Source organism: Bos grunniens, chromosome 8 (assembly GCF_055505025.1).
Source record: "Bos grunniens cultivar Pamir isolate PY7600 chromosome 8, Bosgru_T2T1.0, whole genome shotgun sequence".
NCBI classification, from domain to species: domain Eukaryota; kingdom Metazoa; phylum Chordata; class Mammalia; order Artiodactyla; family Bovidae; genus Bos; species Bos grunniens.
This window is the reverse complement of record NC_141172.1, coordinates 47,272,383-47,299,592: the sequence shown is the minus strand read 5'-3', so window position 1 is coordinate 47,299,592 and position 27,210 is coordinate 47,272,383. Positions and strand designations below refer to the sequence as shown.

At 39.2% G+C, this 27,210-nt stretch overlaps 1 pseudogene across 1 annotated transcript; it reads left to right on the top strand.

The window, feature by feature from the left end:
* Window positions 1-15,673: 15,673 nt before the first annotated feature.
* LOC147367026 (elongation factor 1-alpha 1 pseudogene) lies at window positions 15,674-17,378 on the top strand (annotated as a pseudogene). The gene has a single exon (XR_015169725.1). The product of XR_015169725.1 is annotated as an elongation factor 1-alpha 1 pseudogene (transcript).
* The last annotated feature ends 9,832 nt before the right edge of the window (window positions 17,379-27,210 follow it).

Sequence of the window (27,210 nt, the reverse complement as noted above, 5' to 3'; positions counted from 1 at the left end):
ATCTTCTTCTAGGGTTGATCCTTTGATCATTATGTAGTATCCTTCTTTGTCTCTTTTCACAGCCTTTGTTTTAAAGTCTATTTTATCTGATATGAGTATTGCTACTCCCGCTTTCTTTTGGACTCTATTTGCATGGAATATCTTTTTCCAGCCCTTCACTTTCAGTCTGTATGTGTCCCTTGGTTTGAGGTGGGTCTCTTGTAGACAACATATATAGGGGTCTTATTTTTGTATCCATTCAGCCAGTCTTTGTCTTTTGGTTGGGGCATTCAACCCATTTACATTTAAGGTAATTATTGATAAGTATGATCCCATTGCCATTTACTTTGTTGTTTTGGGTTCAAGTTTATAAACCTTTTCTGTGTTTCCTGTGTAGAGAAGATCCTTTAGCATTTGTTGAAGAGCTGGTTTGGTGGTGCTGAATTCTCTCAGCTTTTGCTTGTCTGTAAAGCTTTTGATTTCTCCTTCATATTTGAATGAGATCCTTGCTGGGTACAGGAATCTGGGTTGTAGGTTTTTCTCTTTCATCACCATGAGTATGTCCTGCCATTCCCTTCTGGCCTGAAGAGTTTCTATTGAAAGATCAGCTGGTACCCTTATGGGAATCCCCTTGTGTGTTATTTGTTGTTTTTCCCTTGCTACTTTTAATATTTTTTCTTTGTGTTTGATCTTTGTTAATTTGATTAATATGTGTCTTGGGGTGTTTTGCCTTGAGTTTATCCTGTTTGAGACTCTCTGGGTTTCTTGGACTTGGGTGATTATTTCCTTCCCCATTTTAGGGAAGTTTTCAACTATTATCTCCTCAAGTATTTTCTCCTGGTCTTTCTTTTTGTCTTCTTCTTCTGGAACTCCTATGACTCGAATATTGGGGCACTTAACATTGTCCCAGAGGTCTCTGAGAGTGTCCTAATTTCTTTTAATTTGTTTTTCTTTTTTCCTCTCTGTTTCATTTATTTCTACCATTCTATCTTTTACTTCACTTATCCCATCTTCTGCCTCTGTTATTCTACTGTTGGTTCCCTCCAGAATGTTTTTTATCTCGTTTATTGCATTATTCATTATATATTGACTCTTTATTTCTTCTAGGTCCTTGTTAAACCTTTCTTGCATCTTCTCAGTCCTTGACTCCAGGCTATTTATCTGTAACTCCATTTTGTTTTCAAGATTTTGGATCATTTTCACTATCTTTATTGGGAATTCTTTATCAGGTAGATTCCCTATCTCTTCCTCTTTTGTTTGGTTTGGTGGGCATTTATCCTGTTCCTTTACCTGCTGGGTATTTCTCTGCCTCTTCATCTTATTTATATTGCTGTGTTTGGGGTGGCCTTTCTGTATTCTGGCAGTTTGTGGAGTTCTCTTCATTGTAGAGTTTCCTTGCTGTGGGTGGGATTGGACAGGTGGCTTGTCAAGGTTTCCTGGTTAGGGAAGTTTGTGTCGGTGTTCTGGTGGGTGGAGCTGGATTTCTTCTTTCTGGAGTGCAATGAAGTGTCCAGTAATGAATTATGAGATGTCAGTGGGTTTGGAGTGTCTTTGGGCAGCCTGTTGAAGCTCAGGGCTATGTTCCTGCATTGCTGGAGAATTTGCATGGTATGTCTTGCTCTGGAGCTTGTTGGCCCTTGGGTGGAGCTTGGTTTCAGTGTAGGTATGGAGGCTTTTGGATGAACTCTTGTCGATTAATGTTCCCTGGAGTCAGGAGTTCTCTGGTGTTCTCAGGATTTGGACTTAAGCCTCCTGCCTCTGGTTTTCAGTCTTATTCTTACAGTAGCCTCAAGACTTCTCCATCTCCTTTCAAAGACAATGGGCTGCTTTCTTGGGTGCCTGATGTCCTCTGCCAGCATCCAGAAGTTGTTTTCTGGAATTTACTCAGCGTTCAAAAGTTCTTTTGATGAATTTGTGGGGGAGAAAGTTGTCTCCCCGTCCTATTCCTCTGCCATCTTAGGACCGTGCCCTCACATCCATGTTTAGTTAGGGCTTCTCTGATAGCTCAGTTGGTAAAGAATCCGCCTGCAATTCAGGAGACCCTGGTTCGATTCCTGAGTTGGGAAGATCCGCTGGAGAAGGGATAGGCTATCCACTCCAGTATTCTTGGGCTTCCCTCGTGGCTCAGCTGGTAAAGAATCTGCCTGCAACGCGGGAGACCTGGGTTTGATCCCTGGGTTGGGAAGATGCCCTGGAGAAGGGAAAGGCTACCCACTCTAGTGTTCTGGCCTTGAGAATTGCATGGACTAAAATCCATGGGGTCATGAGGAGTCCGACAGACTGAGCAACTTTCACTTTCACTTATGTTTAGTTAACAAAGTAACTATCACACTATGTCTCACAACAGGATGAGTACCTGAACAATAGGCTCTTGCAACATAATGTATATGTTATTTTGCCTCTGGGCAATGAGATTTTTGAGGGCTAATGTTTAGTTATTTTTTATACTAATCTGTTTTACTTTACTTTTTTTCACAAATATAATCAGAAATAAATATTTTCATATGTGGACAAAATAGAAACCATGTAATATACCTGGAAGTCATTTGAATGTCCATGGATTTCTTTTGAAGCCTACAGAGAAGAGATGTGCTCCCACTTCAGCATCAGAGACCAGGAAAGTGAGAATTTATGTCCACTTTTTTTTCCCTAACCCCAAATTATGAAAAATTTCAAGTGCAGGAAATAGATAGTACTTAGAATCAATAAAGCTGGGATCAAGTACAATGTTGAGAATCACTTATGAGTTTTTCTAGACTTCTCTCCTCATTTGAGAAATGGAGACATAATAATACCTAATATAAAGTTGTTGTAAAGAATAATCACAATAACATTTGTGAAAACATATAGTGCAGTGCTAGAAGGAAAATAATGGCCAACATTTATTGAGTATTTACAATTTCCAGAAATCGTAGAGCACAACTTCTGGGTGCTTTATATCTTTGCTACTGACAATATGGTACAGCACAGGGATCACCAGGGGACATGTTAGACAAGTGGATTCTCAGGCCCTGCCCAGACCTACTGAATCAGAATTCAGGAGGAGAAGGGGACGACAGAGAACGAGATGGTTGGAAGCATCACCGACTCAATGGTCGTGAGTTTGGGCAGGCTCCAGGAGGTGGTGGGGGACAGGGAGGCCTGGTGTGCTGCAGTCCATGGGGTCGCAAAGAGTCGGACATGACTGAGTGACTGAACAACAGTGATTTGTGAGCATATGAAAGTTTGAAAGTACAGCTCCATCTGTTATTGAATCCTTACCTTTAAACCAGAAAGAAGATGTTAAACATTCTCATTTTACAGGTAAAGAAACTGAATCTCAGGGTAATTTGCTCAAGGTTAGTAAAACCAAACTGCTTCCAAATGGTCTATGTCCAGAGCCCACAGGCTTAACCACTTTGGTTTACTGTCCCTCCTAGCAGGTGTCTGACCAAAACTGTTGAAATCAACTATAATTCCACAGCTCTTCCTGTCTGATACAGCACTGCCCTCCCAGGTTTAAGAATGGTCTGGGCCTCATTTCCCAGCTGCAAAGAAGAAAATGGGAGAAAATAATATTGTAAAGCCCTTTGGGTACTGAGGCAAAATAGATTTAGAACAAGTCTTTGTAATATTTTATACTATTTTTCTCTTACCTTTTATTATTACCAAATGTGATTTCCTATGTTAGTACTGATCTAAATATCTATATGCACTGTTCTTCTCCTCTTCTTAAATGGTCTTGCCCACTGGGAGACACATCTTGACAGGAACTCACATGATCAGTGAAGTATATTTGGTATATTCAATCTCTAAGTAAAACCAAAGGTGTTCAAGAAATATTTTATTTAAATGGCAAGTTTAAGGTAGTCGTTTTGAATCTTTGATTGCTAATAACTAACAGTTTTGTATCACCTTACATATTGTTTTTTATATATATTATGTACCATAATCCTAACAATAACTCTGGAAGTAGGTATATTATTCCAGACATATAGAAAAGATAATAAGGCTTTGCTAGTAAGTCATAGGGAGAAGGCAATGGCATCCCACTCCAGTACTCTTGCCTGGAAAATCCCATGGATGGAGGAGCCTGGTAGGCTGCAGTCCATGGGGTCGCTAAGAGTTGGACACGACTGAGTGACTTCCCTTTCACTTTTCACTTTCCTGCATTGGAGAAGGAAATGGCAACCCACTCCAGTGTTCTTGCCTGGAGAGTCCCAGGGACAGGGGAGCCTGGTGGGCTGCCATCTCTGGGGTTGCACAGAGTCGGACACAACTGAAGTGACTTAGCATAGGATAGTAAGTCACAGAACGGAGGCTTGAACCTATGTTCAGAATACACTAAATTTATCATATACATTATGATAAAACATTGCATGTTATTATAAAACAGCATTCCCCATGATTATCTGTTAGATTCCAATCCCAATATTTATGACCAACTGGGGAAGACCAGCCCAAAATGCGGAATTCTAGATTTTAATTATATTTAAAGAAACATGCCAAATTCAGACTTAATTGAAGAAAGTAGGGAAAACCACTAGACCATTCAGGTATGACCTAAATCAAATCCTTTATGATTATGCAGTAGAAGTGACAAACAGATTCAAGGGATTAGATCTGACAGACAGAATGCCTGATGAACTATGGGGGGGAGGTTCGTGACATTCTACAGGAGGCAGTGATCAAGACCATCCCCAAGAAAAAGAAATGCAAAAAGGCAAAATGATTGTCTGAGGAGGACTTACAAATAACTGAGAAAAGAAGAGAAGCTAAAAAAATGGAGAAAAGGAAAGATATATCCATTTGAATGCAGAGTTCCAAAGAATAGCAAAGAGAGATAAAAAAAAAAAAAAAAAAAGCCTTCCTCAGTGATCAATGCAAAGGAATAGAAGAAAACAATAGAATGAGAAAGACTAGAGATCTCTTCAAGAAAATTAGGGATACCAAGGGAAAGTTTCATGCAAAGATGGGCACAATAAAGGACAGAAATGGTATGGACCTAACAGAAGCAGAAGATCTGAAGAAGAGGTGGCAAGAATACATGGAAGAACTATACAAAAAAGATCTTCATGACCCAGATAACCATGATTGTGTGATCACTCACCTACAGCCAGATATCCTGGAAGGCAAAGTCAAGTGGGCCTTAGGAAGCATCACTACAAACAAAGCTAGTGGAGGTGATGGAATTCCACTTGAGCTATTTCAAATCCTAAAAGATGATGCTGTGAAAGTGCTGCACTCAATATGCTAGCAAATTTAGAAAACTCAGCAGTGGCTACAGGACTGGAAAAGGTCAGTTTTCATTCCAATTCCAAAGAAAGGCAATGCCAAACAATGTTCAAACTATCACACAATTGCACTCATTTCACGCTAGCAAAGTAATGCTCAAAATTCTCCAAGCCAGGTTTCAACAGTACCTGAACCATGAACTTCCAGGTGTTCAAGCTGGATTTAGAAAGGGCAGAGAAACCAGATATCAAATTGACAACATCCGCTGGATCACTGAAAAAGCAAGAGAATTCCAGAAAAACATCTACTTCTGCTTTATTGACTATGCCAAAGCCTTTGACTGTGTGGATCATAACAAACTGTGGAAAATTTTTAAAGAGATGGGAGTACCAGACCACCTGACCTACCGCCTGAGAAATCTGTATGCAGGTCAAGAAGCAACAGTTAGAACCGGACATGGAACAACAGACTGGTTCCAAATAGGGAACAGAGTATGTCAAGGCTGTATATTGTCACCCTGCTTATTTAACTTATATGCAGAGTGCATCATGCAAAATGCTGGGCTGGATGAAGCACAAGCTGGAATCAAGACTGCTGGGAGAAATATCAATAACCTCAGATATGCAGATGACACCATTATGGCAGAAAGTGAAGAACTAAAGAGCCTCTTGATGAAAGTGAAAGAGGAGAGTGAAAAAGTTGGCTTGAAGCTCAACATTCAGAAAACTAAAATGGCATCCGGTCCAATCAGTTCATGGCAAATAGATGGGGAAATAATGGAAATAGTGATAGACTTTATTTACTTGAGCTCCAAAATCACTGCAGATGGTGACTGCAGCCATGAAATTAAAAGACGCTTGCTCCTGGGAAGAAATGCTATGACCAACCTAGATAGCATTTTAAAAAGTAGAGACATTACTTTGCCAACAAAGGTCCGTCGAATCAAAGCTATGGGTTTTCCAGGAGTCATGTATGGATGTGAGAGCTGGACTATAAAGAAAGCTGAGCGCCGAAGAATTGATGCTTTTGAACTGTGGGGTTGGAGAAGACTCTTGAGAGTCCCTGGGACTGCAAGGAGGTCCAACCAGTTCGTCCTGAAGGAAATCAGTCCTGAATATTCATTGGAAGGACTGATGCTGCAGCTAAAACTCCAATACTTTGGCCACCTGATGCGAAGAACTGGCTCATTGGAAAAGATCCTGATGCTGGGAAAGATAGAAGGCAGGAGGAGAAGGGGATGACAGAGGATGAGATGGTGGATGGCATCACTGACTTGATAGACATGAGTTTGAGCAAGCTGCTGGAGTTGGTGATGGACAAGGAAGCCTAGAGCACTGCAGTCCATGGGGTCACACAGAGTCGGATATGACTGAGTGACTGGACTGAATGAACTGAAAGGAACATAGATTTTTTTGTGGTTGTTGTTGTTGTTACATGAGAGTAATATGCCCCCTGCTAGAGAGATAAATATTGTCCCTCCATTTCTTTTTAAATCATTAATTTGCATAGCTAATTCTTTTTTCATAAATTTTGCAGCAAAAAAAAAAAAAATGTCATTAGTGAAAGCAACTGGCACATGGGAGAAATTGAGTAAAAATCATTTTAAATGGCATTCAAAACCTTCAGTTCTGTACTTGTCCAATCTATCACAAATTTTATTTCTGAAATTAAATACAATAAAATCCTTTTTGACATTACTTCAGAGGGAAAAAACTACTGCATATTAAATGGACTAAGAATATTCAGATACATTTGGCTACCCGTAACTATATCTCTTTTGTGTTAGTATATGATACACAGTATAGGTGGAAATCAATGACATTAGCAATGATGATCTACCATGTTGGTCATTCCTTTTATTAATGCTGATATCTTATCAAATCGATACAAGAAAAAAAAAAAAAGAATTCTGCCCCTAAATAGTAATTTCTATTATTTTGAAAGGCACACTAAGCTTCTGCAGGATGCCCAGGGTGGTATCCCTCTTTTGTCAGCTGGCCATAAATAAAAACAACCATTTCTAAAATAATTCTCCAGGATAATAGAACTCTGGATAATTACCTGCATAGAATAATGACTTATATGGACAGTGGGATGAGTATACCCTTCTTGTTCTAGTCAATGGAGAGTAGGTGGCAAAAGAAAAAAATCTATCTGATCTGGTAAAGAGTAGAACCCATGAGTTGCTCTTCTCTGCTGCTAATTTCAAAGATTACTGATGCTCACTTAGGGCGAGGTCCTATTTATTGATCTCAATAAGTTAAGCAAAGAACAAAAGGGGAGAAAGAACAGTGACAAATCCAGAGAAGAATCATAAGAATAAATATCTACTGAGGATTTACTATTGGCCAGGCTTTATAAATGCCAATAATAATAATAAAAACAACCAGCATCGACTAAACACTTGTGCTAGTCACTATTATGTATGCTTCCATATATTAACTTATTTAACTCTCACAACAATTTTACAAAATAGTAACTGTGATTATCCTCATTTAATTATTCAGAAATCAGAAGCACAGATAGGTTAAGAAACTTTCCCAAGGCTACACTGCCAGTAGGTAGCTGGCTTGAATCCAGGTAGTTATGGAATCTGTGCTCATAACCTCTCTACAACTATCTCACATAATCCCTACAACACACCCCATGATTGTTATAATTTCATTATTATTCACATTAAAAAAACAAACAACTATATCTTAGAGAGGGAAAGTGCCTTCTTCAAGGTCCCTCACTGGCAAATGAGAAAAACTAGGACTTAATCTCAGTCCCAGCTGGCACCAAGCATCAGAACATAACCACCTGACAATTCCATCATTACACTGAGAAATTAAAATCTTATAATCTATTGCCACATTAAGTGATCTAAGCACAGTGGTCAAAAGCAGAATGTAATAGGGAAGAAAAAAATCTGAAATTCATTACTTGTAATTAGAAAAGACTAGTGATTACAGCCTGTGATCTTCTAAGCAAAAGCTTTACCGCTGGGCTTCTTCAGAGATCTGGTAAAGGAAATGTGTAATCAAAGGAAGTGCTTCTCACTTAGAACCAATGCCTGGCATCCCTAAAAACTGTTATTTACTCCAGAAACTAATATTCTCAGCCTTCATCAGAAATTTCGGTGGAAGTGGGCAGATGACACCGAGGAGGAGATGGGGCACAGAAACAACAATACACCTGAAACAAAGCCAGGTTTTACAAACATGTATTACATCTGGGTGTTCGTACAAGAGAAAGACCAAGGGAGTCAATAGTAACCTCCGAAAAGCTTGTTTGAGATAAAGGAGAACTAGAAGATGTTAAAAAAAAAAATGAGAAGAAAATTCACCATGAATAGTTAAATATGGGTGATTTTCTCCCTCTACTTTCTAATATTTTTCTGAAATTTCTGTTTTTTTATAATAAGCATAATTATTTAAAAAATAAAAACAAATTTCCAAACTTAAAAAATGATCTGGTTATAACTTTAAGATTAAAAAAAAAAAAAGTCCAGTTATGTAATGGAATTCTTTTACTGATCAACATGGTACCCTAAAGGGAGTTGTTCATAGGTGCCTAAATTGCTCTTAAAGTAAATAAATGTATCACTGGTTATAAATTTCTAAGTAGGTCATGCTTAGGGTCGCAGTAGAAGTTTCGCTGAAGAAAAATAAGATGAAGATGCCACTGGAAAGTAAGATTAGAAAACAGAGAGGGTAGATATTTAACTATCTTTCAAATGAAAACAGTAAAGTGAGTCTCTACAATAGACCACCTTATATGTACTTTTCCCAAAAAGCCTCTCCCAGAAGACACTTAAGTTTACCATCAAGTGATTTTGATATAATTCTTATCCTTAGAGATGAAGTGTGACTAGTATGTACTCTATATTATGTGTCATCCAGACAGTTTTCTTTACTTAATTATCTAATAATTTCACTTAATTATCTGACGTTTTTTAAAAAAACCTCATCTCTTCAAACTTTATATCTATATTCCATTTCAGATGAAATACAGTAGTCTTAAATTTACCTGTTGACAGATAATCGACAGATAAATAAGTGATATATAATTATGAATAATTCCTCCATAGCACCCTCCCCCCAGCAAAAGCTTAAACCTATTAATTGCTATTTAAAAGAACTACAAAAAGAATGTTTTTAAAATGAAGGTGAACAGACTTTAAATTAGATATTATCTGGTATTGGGTTCTCATACGCAACATTAGCACAGGCTAAGATCTATCAGCATTTTTAGTTGCATAATTTAAAAGGAAATTCAGACCCAGTAAAGTTAATTTCCTTGGATCCCACACCAAGGTCATGCTGGAGTGAAAACAAAAACATGGGTATTTTCTGAACACATTTATGGAAAAATTGACTGTATCTGGAGGGCAATTCCCACCCCACCCCCACCCCTGCAATCCCTGGGAATCCACAAGCCTGGCAACTCTCTTCCAACTATAATTAATTTTACACACTACTTAGAATGATTGCATTCTCCATTCAGTATGGAATTAGAGCCAAAAGATTAGAAAATCTTTCCCATTGTTTTTCTTTGCAAAATTTAGGGAAAGAACTTCATTGGTAAAACTGTTTGCATATGAGGGGTTCCTTCACTCAACCTCCTACAACACAGTGGCTGGGAGTTTGGAAAATCCTGGGTTTGGAGAAATTGAAAAGAGAAGACAAAGGAATCTTGTTTTGGTCATAGTTGCATTATGTCAAGACTTCTCTTAACAATAAGGCCAAAACATCACACACATAGGAATTAGCAGGAAATCTACTTCTGGTCTATCTGCCCAATTTCCCAATCCTGATAGGAAGATCCTAAGGGTTAAAAACCTTGTTTTGTTTTCTTTATATCCTCAGTCTCTACTCAGGGAGTAAAAGGAACACTATTAACATCTTCAGGTCAAATTATTAAAGTAGTTACATACATGAATAATATAAATCATGTAGCATAACATAAAATAAAAATTATATAAAATACTAAACAAATGCATTGTTTATAAGCATTTATAAGTATTATAGGGAAGCCACTATCATAGAGTGGAAAGGCTATTAGCCTATGCAATGCTTGAATCTCAGTCTGCAATTTATCAGTTGTGGGATCCTTGGCAAATTCCTTAACCTCTATGATGATAGAATGTCTCCATCATCATGTTGGGGGATATATAATGAGGATATATAAAAATTTGTCCTGTAAGTAGCATCTGATCTAAGGACAGAAGAGACTTACAGATCTGAAGATGAATTGCAAGATACATCTAAATAAAGGCATGATGTTTGATATATGGGTATAATAACTATACTCATAGGATTATTTTGAGAAATAAATGCAATAATGTATGTGAGAAGGTTTGCTGCTGCTGCTGCTGCTGCTGCGTCACTTCAGTCGTGTCCTACTCTGTGCGACCCCATAGACGGCAGCCCACCAGGCTCCCCTGTCCCTGGAATTCTCCAGGCAAGAACACTGGAGTGGGTTTCCATTTCTGCCTCCAATGCATGAGAAGGTTTAATAGACACTAAAACAAGTTTTGAAGATTCCATACTATAAACTCACTTTCACTAGGCCAGGTTTTATTTTTATTGTTGCTGCATCATTTGACTAAAACAGTTGCTATGTCATTCCAATAACAGGTAGCATTGGAACAGTCACACTCAAGATGTATAAATCCCAATATAATTCAGGTAATTATTCCTGTGCCCCCTGAGGAGGAGTAAGTGATTGTCTCCACTCCTGCCTTCTACCTGTAATATCCAAGAATGCAGCATCATACTTGGGTGACTTTCACCACAAATAACAACAGAGTAGGAATCTCTGTCTTATCAAAGAAAACACAAACTCAGAATCTATGCTTGACTGAAATAAATTTTTCTTGGTCCATTTCATCATAAAGTCCCTTTCATCCCGAATTATTTTGTGTCACCTCTACCATAAAGAGCTTAGAGAATGAATGTTATGAGCCTGGAAAGCTTGTAGAATATTAACAAGGGAAAGTTAGCAGATAACATACTAGATGCAATGAAACCAAGTTCTTCTAAAAAGAACTGTGCATGACCACAGCATGGGATTTCTTTCTTCCAATTATATGGGATTGTTTTACATTTTCTTCACTTTCCCTAAGCAAGCCTAAGGACGTGTTGGATACACAGTGTGAATCTATCAAATTCCAAAAGATCTAGTTGCAGATGAGCAGAAAAGTGAGTATGATGGATCTGTGATCTCAGCTCACAGCTTTCAAGAATATAAATAGGGGACCACTTTGTTTGATCTTATTAAACGGAAAAGCAGGGGATAGCCTAATTGTGGAGGGTAAATGCTTGTGCCTTAAATAACCATAAAACAACAATCTGTGTCAGTTCACGGCAGACAGAAACCAGATTAATTTTGGAACACAGCATGGTAGAAAAGAATCCATTAATTCTCAAGACTCTTAGGCCCCGAAAGACTGCTGATGCCAATTTTCCTGTACTGCAATCCTCCCCTCCCCCCAGCTTGGGCAGCAGTATATAAATGCCAGCTATTTACATGTTGTGGATGAAGTTTGTGGCTGAGAAGTAGGAAGTTAGTATTGGGAGCAAAGGGACCTAGAGGTCTTCAATGGCTCTGACTCCTAGTGTGCATTTAAATCCAAATTCTGCATGCTGGTAGCTAACCTGAATAATAAGGGTCATTCCAGCTTGAGGGTTTGGGGTTCCACTCAGAAGTATTATCAATGGGTTAAAAAACAAAACCATCTTTAATGACTGGCAGCTCTATGAAAAAAAAAAACAAACCCAAACTAAACTAAAAAATTGACCACTAAATGGCATTAGGGTTTCCCAGGTAGCTCAGTGGTGAAAAATCTGCCTGCCAATACAGGAGACATAGGAGAAGTGGGTTCGATCCCTGGGGTCAGGAAGATCCCTGGAGGAGGAAATGGCAACCCACTCCAGTATTCTTGCCTAGGAAATCCCATGGACAGAGGAGCCTGGCGGACTACAGTCCATGGGATCACGAAGAATTGGACACAACTAAAGCAACTGAGCCGGACATGACTGAGCGACGGGGAGGCCTGGCGTGCTGCGATTGATGGGGTCGCAAAGAGTCACTCAGTCGTGTCCAACTCTCTACGACCCCGTGAACTGTAACCCACCAGGCCAGTCCATCCATGGGATTCTCCATGGCAAGAATACTGGAGTGGGTTGCCATTTCCTTCTCCAGGGGATCTTCCCGACCCAGGGATTGAACCCGGGTCTCCCGCATTGTAGGCAGCCGCTTTACCATCTGAGCCACCAGGGAAGTCCTCTTTCAGTAAAGCAACTGAGCAGGACACGACTGAGCGACAGGGAGGCCTGGCGTGCTGCGATTCATGGGGTCGCAAAGAGTCGGACTGAGCGACTGAAATGAACTGAACTGAACTGAACTGAAAGCAGTTGAGCCGGACACGACTGAGCGACTTCTCTTTCACTTTTCACTTTCATGCATTGAAGAAGGAAATGGCAACCCACTCCAGTGTTCTTGCCTGGAGAATCCCACGGATGGGGGAGCCTGGTAGGCTGCCCTCTATGGGGTTGCAGAGAGTCGGACACGACTGAAGCGACTTAGCAGCAGCAGCAGCAAAGCAACGCAGCACATTCACATTAAGTATGCCTTACTTTCATGATTAATTAACCCTGCCAAATAAAGAACTACAAAACAGCAGCAAAAATATAAAACATTTCTTTTTCACTCATGTACTTGCTGGGATTCAACTGATGTAGGCTGGGCTCTAAACTTTGGGTTGTATCTGCGTCTGGTCTGTGTCTAGGTTCAGGTTCTCTCACCCTCCCTGGACCAGGGCTCAAGACAAGCACAAGTATGTTTCAAGCCCTTGCTTATGTCACAGCTGCTTTTGGTCAAAGCAAGGCGCAAAGAACACGCTTTAGGACAAACCTAAAGCCAAGGGACAGAGAAACATACTTTGTTCACCCTAATGCCCTGGTGAGGATATGAATAAATCTAATACCAGCATATCAGGAAAATGAAGCATTGCAACCAACAATTCAATCTGCAACACCACAGATGTCAAAAGGGTAATGAACTATTTATGTCCATACTAGGCCCTTATATATCAGGAAAACCCTACACCAAAATAAGAAAGGACTTAATAATCCTCAGAACTAGAAAGAAATTTAGCCTGACAGCCTCAATTCACAGATGAGGAAACTGAACTCTGAAGAAGCCTCTTCCCCAGTCATGTGACTGTTTAGTGACCTTCCCAGTTCGAGCCAATTCACCTTCCAATAAACAAAAGGGAGGACACACCAGAGGAAAGGGAGAAGCAATCTCCCCATGCACAAGGGAGTCAGTTCCAATATAAAAGCTTTCCTAAAGATTAAATTTTTTAATAAAATTGAAGTTTTTCACTGAAACACAAAAGTCTTAAGCCTCCTGGAAATTTTTATGTAGAATATTATATTGACAACTGTAAAACTCACAACTTTCATAACCAGCCACAATGCCCAATTTAACAAAAATAATGTCATCTGTATAGTCTATAATTTTTATCCTTCCTCAGATAGAACCAGAAATACCATAAATCGTTGCCAAAGTTGCTCTAGTCTCTTATTCTTCCTGATGATACCACCCAATTTGTCCTTACAAGTCTCTAATGCTTCAGTCTTCACTCACTAGATTCACACCAAGAGGCTCATCCTCATGACACCCAAAACTACCTCATGTTCTTTTTTTTCTCTACATCTTATTTTTGATCTTCACAAAAGTACTTTTTCACTATCATGTGTTCCTCTCTCTCTTTTTTTTTTTTAAAGTTTTGAAGAGATAAATGATTTATCCTTACAGTTGAACACCAGGGCCTAGCCTGGGTCAAGCACAAAGCCAGAGAAATAAATGAATGAAACTGAATGTTAAACTATTAAGACTGCACAGAGGTATACTGACTGTCCCAACCAAATAAACCCTGCTGCTGCTGCTGCTAAGTCGCTTCAGTCGTGTCCGACTCTGTGTAGCCCCATTAGACGGCAGTCCACCAGGCTCCCCCGTCCCTGGGATTCTCCAGGCAAGAACACTGGAGTGGGTTGCCATTTCCTTCTCCAATGCATGAAAGTGAAAAGTGAAAGGGAAGTCGCTCAGTCGTGTCCGACTCTTAGCGACCCCATGGACTACAGCCTACCAGGCTCCTTCATCCATGGGATTTTCCAGGCAAGAGTACTCTAGAACAAAGCTAATCTTTCCTATGCATAATAATGTCCTTCTGGGTTAATAGGTATAAATAAGCTCTCACAAAAATGAACTCAAAGACCTGTCACATTTAGAAAATAAAATCTTGCATTTCTTCTGCAAGTAGAAAAAAGGAGGCTGGGGTATAGTAAGAGACAGTCCAAAATCCCTCAGTTCTTCAAATATTTAACAGTATGTCCATCAGAGGAAAGAAAAGTTGTATTTGGTAGAGCTCCAGAAAACAGAACTAGGACAAGTAGGTGAAGTTAGGGAGAGAAATTATTTATGTTCAAAATATGGAATAACTGGGTAACAATTAGAGCTATCTAAAAATGGACCAGGCTGCCTCATGTGGCACCAAGTTCCAGGTCACCAGTAGCATCTGAGGAGAAGCAAAGTGACAACTTATCAGGGATGGCATTTAGGGGATTCTTTCTGGAGAGGCAGGGGTAAGAGAAGATGATGCTGTGAGGTGATTTTGACTCTGTAGTTCTGTTTCACACCCTTTCACCCCCTCCTAGCTTCTGTAAGGCCTTCTGGTAGGCAATAATAGTGAAGCAGTAAAGAAGGAGAGCTAGGACAATAAAACCTAGGTTCAAATACCACCACTACCACTTTTTAGTTGAATTACCTTGAATGAATCACTTAATATTTTTGAGTCTCCACTTCCTTGTCTGTAAAACAGTTTTCTACTACTACCTGTTATGAAGAATAAATGAGATATTATATGTGAGGTGCTTCAAATAGTGCCTGGCAAACACTAAGTCCTCAACAGATACTAGTTGTTACAATGATTATTATGACTCAAAGTAGGAGAAAATTAGAGGAGCTAGAGCGATATTGTAAAGGATGCCATCATAATTTAACTATTAACTCTGGCTATTCAGGACCACATAGTGGGAAGGTTGGTATAGACAGACAAAGGGCTAAGGACCCATCCTGGTAGCTCCATTAGCATGCAAGGTTGAATGGTCAAGTGTCATAAACAATCATGGGATTTGGAAACCTTTGTGTTTTTCAGAGCACTCATTAACTCATTGCCAACACCAGGGTATACTGTGACTCTCCCCACTTTGCTATGGTTTCTACTGTCAAATTGACCAAATTTCCCTGGAAATATTTATCTAGCTGCCCACTTTCACCCTTAATTTTTAAACCAGAAATGGATAAAATAGTGTATTCACTGGCACATGTTGAGAACAGAACCTTACAAATAACAAGGAATAAAGAAAATAATATCCACTTTTTCGCAACAGGTTTGCCGCCAGGACACAGGTGTCGTGAAAACTACCATTAAACCTAAGCCAAAATGGGAAAGGAGAAGACCCACATCAACATCATTGTCATTGGGCATGTAGATTCAGGGAAGTCTACCACGACTGGCCATCTGATCTACAAATGTGGCGGGATTGACAAGAGAACAATTGAAAAGTTCGAGAAGGAGGCTGCCGAGATGGGAAAGGGCTCCTTCAAATATGCCTGGGTCTTGGACAAACTTAAAGCTGAACGTGAGCGTGGTATCACCATTGATATCTCCCTGTGGAAATTTGAGACCAGCAAGTACTATGTTACCATCATTGATGCCCCAGGACACAGAGACTTCCTCAAAAACATGATTACAGGCACATCCCAGGCTGACTGCTGTCCTGAATGTTGCTGCTGGTGTTGGTGAATTTGAAGCCGGTATCTCCAAGAACGGGCAGACCTGTGAGCATGCCCTTCTGGCTTACACCCTGGGTGTGAAACAACTAATTGTTGGCGTTAACAAAATGGATTCCACTGAGCCACCCTATAGCCAGAAGAGATACAAAGAAATTGTTAAGAAGTCAGCACCTACATTAAGAAAATTGGCTACAACCCCGACACAGTAGCATTTGTGCCAATTTCTGGCTGGAATGGTGACAACATGCTAGAGCCAAGTGCTAATATGCCATGGTTCAAGGGATGGAAAGTCACCCGTAAGGACGGCAATGCCAGTGGAACCACCCTGCTTGAAGCTCTGGATTGCATCCTGCCACCAACTTGCCCAACTGACAAACCCTTGTGTGTGCCTCTCCAGGATGTCTATAAAATTGGTGGTATTGGTACTGTCCCTGTGGGTCATGTGGAGACTGGTGTTCTCAAACCTGGCATGGTGGTCACCTTTGCTCCAGTCAATGTAACAACTGAAGTGAAGTCTGTAGAAATGCACCATGAAGCATTGAGTGAAGCCCTTCCTGGGGACAATGTGGGCTTCAATGTCAAGAACGTGTCTATCAAAGATGTCCATCGTGGCAATGTGGCTGGTGACAGCAACAATGATCCACCCATGGAAGCTGCTGGCTTCACAGCTCAGGTGATTATTTTGAACCATCCAGGCCAAATCAGTGCTGGATATGCACCTGTGCTGGATTGTCACACAGCTCATATTGCTTGCAAGTTTGCTGAGCTGAAGAAGAAGATTGATCGTCGTTCTGGGAAAAAGCTGGAAGATGGCCCTAAATTCTTGAAATCTGGTGATGCTGCCATCGTTGATATAGTTTCTGCCAAGCCCATGTGGTGTCGAGAGCTTCTCTGATTATCCTCCCCTGGGCCGTTTTGCTGTGTGTGACATGAGACAGACAGTTGCTGTGGGTGTCATCAAAGCAGTGGACAAGAAGGCAGCTGGAGCTGGCAAGGTCACCAAGTCTGCCCAGAAAGCTCAGAAGGCTAAATGAATATTATCCCCAATACCTGCCACCCCAGTCTTAATCAGTGGTGGAAGAACGGTCTCAGAACTGTTTGTCTCAATTGGCCATTTAAGTTTAATAGTAAAAGACTGGTTAATGATAACAATGCATCGTAAAACCTTCGGAAGGAAAGGAGAATGTTTTTGTGGACCATATGTTTTGTGTGTGGCAGTTTAAGTTATTAGTTTTTAAAATCAGTACTTTTTAATGAAAACAACTTGACCAAAAATCTGTCACAGAATTTGAGACCCATTAAAAAAAGTTAATGAGAAAAAAAAAAGAAAAAGAAAATAATATCCAGTAGATTCTTTCTGGGCTTCCCAGGTGGTGCTAGTGGTAAAAAACCAGCCTGCCAATACAGGAGACGTAAGAGTCGCAGGTTGGATTCCTGGGTCGGGAAAATCCCCTGGAGGAGGGTACAGCAACCCACTCCAGTATTCTTGTCTGGAGAATCCCACAGAGAAGCCTAGCAGGCTATGGTCCATAGTGTCGCAAAGAGTCAGGCACAACTCAAGTGACTTAGCACGCATGCAGATTCTTTCTGAGCTGCTTCTTGGTATGTAGGCACACTTTAATTGCCTCTCTGTGAGCCCTTTTGCCCTACATTTTCTATTTCATCCCACTGAGACATCTGAAGCACACTCTTCCTCCTGTCTTCCCAATCCCAACCCACCTCGGCTTTGAAAGGTTCATTTCCTACATCGTCAGCCCACAGCCCCAGCCTGACCTTTCCCATCATATCAGTCAATTACGCACTCCACTGCTACGCTGCATTGACTCGTTCAACGTTTTGGTCTGAGCTCCTCGGGGAAAAGACCTTGTCATTTCTACTTTCACTTTGCAAGGTACCACGTGTATTCCCAGAACTGTATAAATAATAAGATCAAGTTAAAGGTGATTCTCTATGTGTTCAAGTTACTAAATGAAAAATGGCACCTTCTATTTCTGATCTTAATGCCCTCACCCACTAACACTCATTTTATTTTCATATTTGGCGAAGAAAAGAAATGTCTTATTTTCATTTAAATTTACGCTAATGATCTTTTGAAATGAGTGAGGGCTACCCTTGAGTTTAAATTTAAACACAAGTTCATCATGAAAAATTTCAAAAGCCTATTTCTCCCTCCAGTAACAAAGTACTTTACACAGTATTTTCTTTACCAACATATAATATGCATGCCTGCTAAGTTACTTCAGTTGTGTCCCACTCTTTGTGACCCTAGGGACTGTAGCCCACCAGGCTTCTCTGTCCATAGGATTCTCCAGGCAAGAATACTGGAGTGGGTTGCCACGCCTTCCTCCAGGGGATCTTTCCAACCCAAGGACCGAACCTGAGTCTCCTGTGTCTCCTGCATTGGCAGTTCGGTCTTATCACTAGTGCCACCTGGGAAGTCCAACATGTAATATAAATTTGATAAATGTTTGGACAAAAAAAAAACAAATGAGATTCAATGAAACTCACAAGATTAGGAGATAAGTTGGGTTGGTGATAATTTTCCCATCTTACCCGTCTTACTACCAAAGAATTAGAAGTCTTAAAACTGGTAAGTATCACATTCATGATCTGATCCAGGTCTCATGACTCTTAAGTCCTAGCCAGATTTATTTGATGATCATTTCTCTACATTATCATTTCTTAAACTGTAGTAATTTGCATATCACCAAGATTTTGCCATATCTACATACCATTCACTTTACATTTTTCCTTAAATTATTTCATTTTGATGTATATTACACAACTATGTTTTTTTAATATTCACCCATGCAAATGTTATATCAGTAGATAAATGTTGACACAGGGCCCCTGCCTAGCTCAGAACTTCCATCACCTCCTCCTACTTCACAAACACCACCTCCTCCAACATGTTCATAACCTTCAGATTTAAAAGTGACAATATAAGGAACGGGCTTCCCTGGTGGCTCAGTGGTAAAGAATCTGCCTGCCAATGCAAGAGCCATGGGTTTGATTCCTAGGTCAGGAAGATTCTCTGAAGAAGGAAAATGCAACCCACTCCAGTATTCTTGCCTGGAGAATTGCATGGATAGAGGAACCTGGCAGGCTACAGTCCATGGAGTCGTAAAAAAGTTGGACACAACTTAACAACCAAACAACAACAACAATACAAGGAACAATTCTCTTTCATGCTGCCAAACAAGCACTGACTTCAGGTTCTCCTCATTCACTGAAATAAGGTAAGGTACAGCTTATATCCTCTATCACTGAATTTACCCAATTCACTTTTAATTATGGTAATTTCAGACTTCCCTCAATTTTAACATGGATACTTTTCTAAAGAAACAGAAACAGCAAACTCTATCTATCTATCCATTCATCTAAATATCAATCTATCTATAGGAACTGGCTTATGAGATTGTGGCAGCTGGCAAGAGTGAAATTTGCAGTACTTACCAGTAGACTGGAAATTCTAGCAGGAGTCAGTGTTGTCGTCTTGAACCTGACGGCAGTGTAGTGGTTGAATTCATTCTTCTTTGAGTGAACTCAGTTTTCATTCTTAAGGTCTTCAACTAATTGGCTGAAGTGCACCTACATTATGGAGAGAAATCTGCTTTACTCAAAGTCTACCAAATGCAAATATTAATCACATATAAAAAATACAAGCAACATCTAGACTGGTGTTTGATCAAACAACCATAGCTTAGCCAAGTAATAAATAAAATTGGCCATTGCACCTTTATAAATATATATAAATACAATTGTTTATAGATAGATAGATATAGATATGTATATAAATAAGTGGATATGTGTATATAATGCCTTTCTGTTTAATTCTTCCAATTTCATTTTTAAATTTAAAGGCAGTATGACTTTAAGATACCAGGAATTTAAGAAACTGAATTTGACTGAATTAGGATACTGAATTTGACTCCTTATACTTGCTTCCAATCTGAGTTAACTTGGCCTGTCTAGACTCTATGAATTTATGATTGATATGATAATGTGGTAAGTACAATAGTGGTCCCCAAAGATGTCCACATCCTAATCCTGAAACCCTGTGAATATGTTACCTTACATGCAAAGGGGGAATTAAGGTTGCAGATGGAATTAAGGTTGTCTATCAAGTGACCTTAAAATAAGGAGATTATCGGAAATCCAAGTGTGTCCACTGTAATCACATGGCCCTTAAATGCGGAAGAGAAGACAGAAGAGGAGGACAGAGTGATGATGTACTGTGGACTGAATCACATACTCCAAAAATTCATGCTGACGTCCTAATCCCTAACATGATGGCATTTGGTGATAGGGTCTTTGGGAGGTAATTAGGTTTAGATGAAGTCATGAGGGTAGGCTTCCCCATAATGGAATTAGTGTCCTTATCTCTTATTAGAAACACCAGAGAGCTTGCTCTCCCTATCGTATAACAGCACAGCAAGAAGGTGGCCATCTGCAAATCAAGAAAAGAGCTTTCACCTATCTGTGCTTGCACCCTAATCTTGGAATTTCCATCCTCCAGAACTGTGGAAAAATAAACATGTGCTGTTTAAGCAACCCATCCTATAGTATTTTACTGTGGCAACCTGAGCTGACTAAGATGGGATGTGAGAGGGACTTGGTCCAACATTGCTGGCTTTGAAGACAAAGGAAGGGGACTGTGAGCCAAGGAAAGCAGGTGGCCTCTAGAAACTGCAAAAGGCAAGGAAACAAATTCTCCACATATCCTACAGAAAGGAACTCAGCCTTCCTAACACCTTGACTTTAGGCCTGTGATTTAGATCAGACCTCTGATCTATAGATGTGTAGGCTACTACATTAGTGTTGTTTTCAGCCACAAAGTTTGTAGTAATTTGACAAAATCAGGTATATTCAGAATGGCTCTAGACTGTAGTAATTTGATACAGCAGCAAGAGAAAACTAATACAGATACTAAGAATCAGATGGGCAAGACTGAGCATGTAACATCTCAACAAATTTAAATGTCATAGTACACTTGATTCATGTCAATAATTTAAATGTCATAGTACACTTGATTCATGTCAATGTATGGCAGAAACCGCTATAATATTGTAAAGTAATTAGCCTCCAATTAAAATTAATTAATTAATTTAAAAAAATAAATATGTCATAGTTCAGACTACAGTTATTAAAACTAGAGACAAAGATGCTTCAAAAAATTTGCTAGCACATGTCTTATACAAAGCATAAAAGACTCTAGTGATTTTGGTCTGTTGTTTGTATCACTTCAGGGCATATATTTCAAATATTATTAAGAGAATTTTATTGGTGCTTGTATTTTAGTATTATTAAATAATTTGTAAGGTTGAAATCAAGATTTTATTTGCAACTAATTTCTACAGATTTCAAAGCAGTAAATTGACTGCTGGGATATTGATATAATTAACTTTTTAAAAGTCTTAGCCATAGCTCCTAAAATCAGAAAAAAAAATGATTGTATAAAATTTAATATTTGGTAAATTGTAATAGCCATGCTTACTTTATGCTAAGAACATATTTTTTTTGGAACATATCATTCTACTATAGTAGCCAAAACTGACTAAAACAGACCTAAACTAGGAGTTGGCAAACTTTTTTGTGAAGGGCCAGACAGTAAATATTTTAGGCTCTGTGGGCCACTGCTCACCAGTACATTGTAGCATAAAAGTAATCATGGCATTCCAATGAAATTTTATTTATAAGATTTAAATTGTATATAATTTCATCTATCAAACAATATTCTTCTTTTGATTTTTTCAACCATTTAAAAATGTTTTTAAAAATCATTTTTAGCTCACAGGCAGCAGGCTAGATTTGTCCCAAAGGACAGTTCGCAGATGTCTTCCAAATTCAACAGATCTTGAGAATGATAAAAAAAAAATTGGTGAGCTATGTTCAGCAAAAGATATTCACCTTATAAGTACAGAAAAAGCAATTCTATGATAATGCATACGGATTATTTGGATTATAGAAAAAACTGGCTCTACCAAGTCAGATATATGCCAATATTTTAGTCACAAATTGAAAGTACTTCATTCATTCACCCATTCATTCATTTCTTCAACAGATATTTATTTCATGTCCACTTGGTCCCAGACACTATACAATGTAAGTTGGATAAAAGAGAAAACATTCTATAAATTAATTCCCAGAACATTTTTTTAAAATTACTTCATAATATTGCTTTAACCTGCTTGGGATTTTAAATTTTTTAATTAAACTTTTTTAATTTACAGAAATATTTGTCTTTTGTTTTTATTCATCCAACTCAAGCTATGCAGAACTGCAGTCAACAGTTAACAAGAAGAGATGGTGTCAAAGTCAAAGGTATTATTGACTTAAGTAAAACAAAGAGCTGCTAACATGAGTGACAATGAAACTTCATATTCAAATGAGATGAGAAGCCAGTTCATGTTTTATCATGTGCATCAGAGATGGTTTAATTATAAATAACTATAATAGTTTCAGCTGAGGAAAGGATACTTTATTTTACCTTCTCATCTCTAATAGTATGAAATTAATTTTTTGATATGGTGATTAAGTGTAAGTTGGCACCTTTCAGGAAAATAATGGTCACAATGAAGTAATCTTTTGCAATCAGAAACTAGAGCATTGCAGTGACAGTCTAATTATCAAAGTGTATTTACTGACTGCCTCTTAATCAACTAAGAAAACACTCAGAGTGATTTTGAATACATTTGTAAGCTTAGATATGACTTGACATCCTTCATCTTTAATTGTAATGAATTAGAAATAGCTTAAATGTCCATCAGGAAAGGAATATATTTATGAAACAATGGAATATATACAGTGGAATATATATACAATGGAATATGACATACAAAAGATTATTCTAAATTAACAGTTTTTGTTGGAAAAGATGTTTGCACTCTATTAAAACTATTAAAGAGGTTTTTATTTTTAAGGCAGTTTATAAAACAGCATTTATAGTTTGATCTCATTTATTCAGGGTCATACAAATTAGGATATCAACCAAAATTTTTTGAATGACTATTTCTGGACGACCACAGTTTGGGTCATTTGATTTTTGCTGTCTTTTCATTTAATCTATTGCTTGAATTTTTTTTTTTTCCCCAGTGGGAAAGTATTGGGTATTTCTGTGTTAGTGTGCGTGCTAAGTTGTTCTGTCATGTCCAACTCTTTGCAACTCCACCAGGCTCTTCTGTCCATAGGATTCTCCAGGCAAGAATACTGGAGTGGGGTGCCATTTTCTTCCCCAGGGGATCTTCCCAACCCAGGGATCGAACCTGTATCTTTTATATCTCCTGCATTGGCAAATGGGTTCTTTACCACTAGCACCACCTGAAATAAATAAACAATAAAAATGAGCAAAAATTTTATGATTAAGGAATGATTTATGATACATAAGTGATATTTCTGTAGAAAAATTAATAACAAGTACATATAATTTGTCTATGTTCTATGGATAGGAAGCTTTTACTCACACAGTGTGGATTAATTACAGCTATTGAAATTTACTGGTAACATGAACTTTCTGAGAATGCCAACCCATTCCCATTATCCTGCTTTCAGCAACACTCTTTCACTGGAAACCTTTGAAGAATATTATGAGCCTTGCCTTCCTTTCCATGCCTATTGCTTTCTAGAAGCTTGGCATCCCAGTACTAGGAAGTTTAGGGATGAAGTCCAGCTCACTCATCCTACAAATAAATGAAGGAACTGAGACAGGGAGGTGACATGTCCTGCCCAATGCCTGACAACTAAATCTTGCCAACAGTATCTTGTCAGTCACAGAAAGTTGTGTACATTAAATATGTACAGGTTTTAAAAATATGCAATTATACATCAAGAAAGTGGTTAAAAAATAAACAAAGTCATCTTGACGCCATCATTAAACTTCCTTGGTCTCCTGGAATTCCCACATGAACCCAAACTAAGCATGATCTGGGATGTGTTAGTGTCCTGCATGTATTCCTAGAGCTCTGGAGTGTTCAAGGCTATAAGGTCAGGCAAGGGGAATACCCAAGCAAGCAACTATGATGCTGATCTGGCAAAAGGAGTTGTGTTAACATGAGGACTCTTAGAGGCAGAAGGTTTTAGGAGAAAGAAGCATTTATGTGTTACAGATACCCAGGCCTAGAAAACCTTGACAATGCTTACACTGTGCAGTCCAAGAGAGATTCAGGTATGACATTTGTAGCCTCCTATCACTGTAGATGTCCTTTTCATTATAGGGGACTGGAATGCAAAAGTAGGAAGTCAAGAAACACCTGGAGTAATAGGCAAATTTGGCCTTTGAGTACAGAATGAAGCAGGGCAAAGGCTAAAAGAGTTCTGCCAAGAGAATGCACTGGTTATAGCAAACACCCTCTTCCAACAACACAAGATAAGACTCTACACACGGACATCACCAGATGGTCAACACCAAAATCAGATTGATTATATTCTTTGCAGCCAAAGATGGAGAAGCTCTATACAGTCAGCAAAAACAAGACCGGGAGCTGACTGTGGCTCAGATCATGAACTCCTTATTGCCAAATTCAGACTTAAATTGAAGAAAGTAGGGAAAACCACTAGACCATTCAGGTATGACCCACATCAAATCCCTTATGATTATACAGTGGAAGTGAGAAATAGATTTAAGGGACTAGATCTGATAGACAGAGTGCCTGATGAACTATAGACAGAGGTTCGTGACATTGTACAGGAGACAGGGAGCAGGACCATCCCCAAGAAAAGAAATACAAAAAGCAAAATGGCTGTCTGAAGAGGCTTTACAAATAGCTGTGAAAAGAAGAGACACAAAGAGCAAAGGAGAAAAGGAAAAATATACCCATTTGATGGCAGAGTTCCAAAGAATAGCAAGAAGAGATAAGAAAGCCTTCCTCAGTGATCAATGCAAAGAAATAGAGGAAAACAATAGAATGGGAAAGACCAGAGATCTCTTCAAGAAAATTAGAGATATCAAGGGAACATTTCATGCAAAGATGGGCTCGATAAAGGACAGAAATGGTATGGACCTAACAGAAGCAGAAAATATTAAGAAGAGGTGGCAAGAATACACAGAAGAACTGTACAGAAAAGATCCTCATAACCCAGATAACCACGATAGTGTGATTACTCACCTAGAGCCAGACATCCTGGAATGTGAAGTCAACTGGGCCTTATGAAGCATCACTACAAACAAAGCTAGTGGAAGTGATGGAATTCTAGGTTATTTCAAATCCTAAAAGATGATGCTGTTAAAGTGCTGCACTCAATATGCTAGCAAATTTGGAAAACTTAGCAATGGCCAAAGGACTGGAAAAGGCCAGTTTTCATTCCAATCCCTCAGAAAGGCAATGCCAAAGAATGTTCAAACTACTGCACAATTGCATTCATATCACACACTAATAAAGTAATGCTCAAAATTCTCCAAGACAGACTTCAACAATACATAAACTGTGAACTTCCAGATGTTCAAGCTGGTTTTAGAAAAGGCAGAGAAACCAGAGATCAAATTGCCAACATCCGCTGGATCATCGAAAAAGCAAGAGAGTTCCGGAAAAACATCTATTTCTGCTTTATTGACTATTTCTGCCTTTGACTGGATCACAAAAAACTGTGAAAAATTCTGAAAGATATGGGAATATCAGACCACCTGACCTGCCTTCGGAGAAACCTGTGTATGCAGGTCAGGAAGCAGTTACAACAGTTAGAACTGGACATGGAACAACAGACTGGTTCCAAATAGGAAAAGGAGCACATCAAGGCTGTATATTGTCACCCTGCTTATTTAACTTATATGCAGAGTATATCATGAGAAACACTGGGCTAGAGGAAGCACAAGCTGGAATCAAGATTGCCAGGAGAAATATCAATAACATCAGATATGCAGATGACACCACTCTTATGGCAGAAAGTGAAGAACTAGAGCCTTTTGATGAAAATGAAAGAGTAGAGTGAAAAAGTTGGCTTAAAACTCAGCATTCAGAAAACAAAGATCATGGCATCCGGTCCCATCACTTCATGGCAAATAGATGGGGAAACAGTGGAAACAGTGACAGACTTTATTTTGGGGGGCTCCAAAATCACTGCAGATGGTGATGCAGCCATGAAATTAAAAGACGCTTACTCCTTGGAAGAGAAGTTATGACCAACCTAGAGAGCATAATTAAAAGCAGAGACATTACTTTGCCAACAAAGGTCCATCTAGTCAAGGCTATGGTTTTTCCAGTAGTCATGTATGGATGTGAGAGTTGGACTGTAAAGAAAGCTGAGCGCCAAAGAATTGATGCTTTTGAACTGTGGTGTTGGAGAAGACTCTTGAGAGTCCCTTGGACTGCAAGGAGATCCAACCAGTCCGTCCTGAAGGAAATCAGTCCTGAATGTTCATTGGAAGGACTGATGTTGAAGCTGAAACTCCAGTACTTTGGTCACCTGATGCAAAGAGCTGACTCATTGGGAAAGACCCTGATGCTGGGAAAGATTGAAAGCGGGAGGAGAAGGGGATGACAGAGGATGAGATGGTTGGATGGCATCACTGACTCAATGGACATGAGTTTGAGTAAACTCTGGGAGTTGGTGATGGACAGGGAGACCTGGCATGCTGCTGTCCATGGGGTTGCAAGGAGTCCGACACAACTGATTGACTGAACTGAACTGATCTGATCACTGTAGAGGTTATGTTGGAAAATAAAGGTCTGAACTGAATTCCATACTCTATGATGAGGAGAGAACATAAACTTACAGAATGGGTAAAGGAAAACACTCAGTAAAAAGTAATTAAAAAAAACACTAATACTTATAATCTATTGAGAAGCTACCATGTACTTTACATAAACTATCACCCCAAACTTTCATTACAACCCACAACCTCAGCACTTCAGTTGATGCTACGCTGCCTCCCTGACAAGCCAGTTCGGAGCAGTAAGAGGAGGGCTTTGGGAATCACATCACAGAAGGTGATGGAGAAGAAAATAATAAAGGGAAACTTATTCCTGTCAAGTGGTGCTCTGGAGTTTAGAGGGATGAAGACTATGAAAAACCACTGGATATGGTATTTAAGGGCTTCCTTCATGACTCAGTGGCAAAATATTTGCCTGCAGTGCAGGAGACACAGGAGATGCAGTTTCAGTCCCTGGTAGGGAAGATTCCCTGGAAGAGGGAATCTTCAGTATACTGAAGCAACCCACTTCAGTATTCTTACTG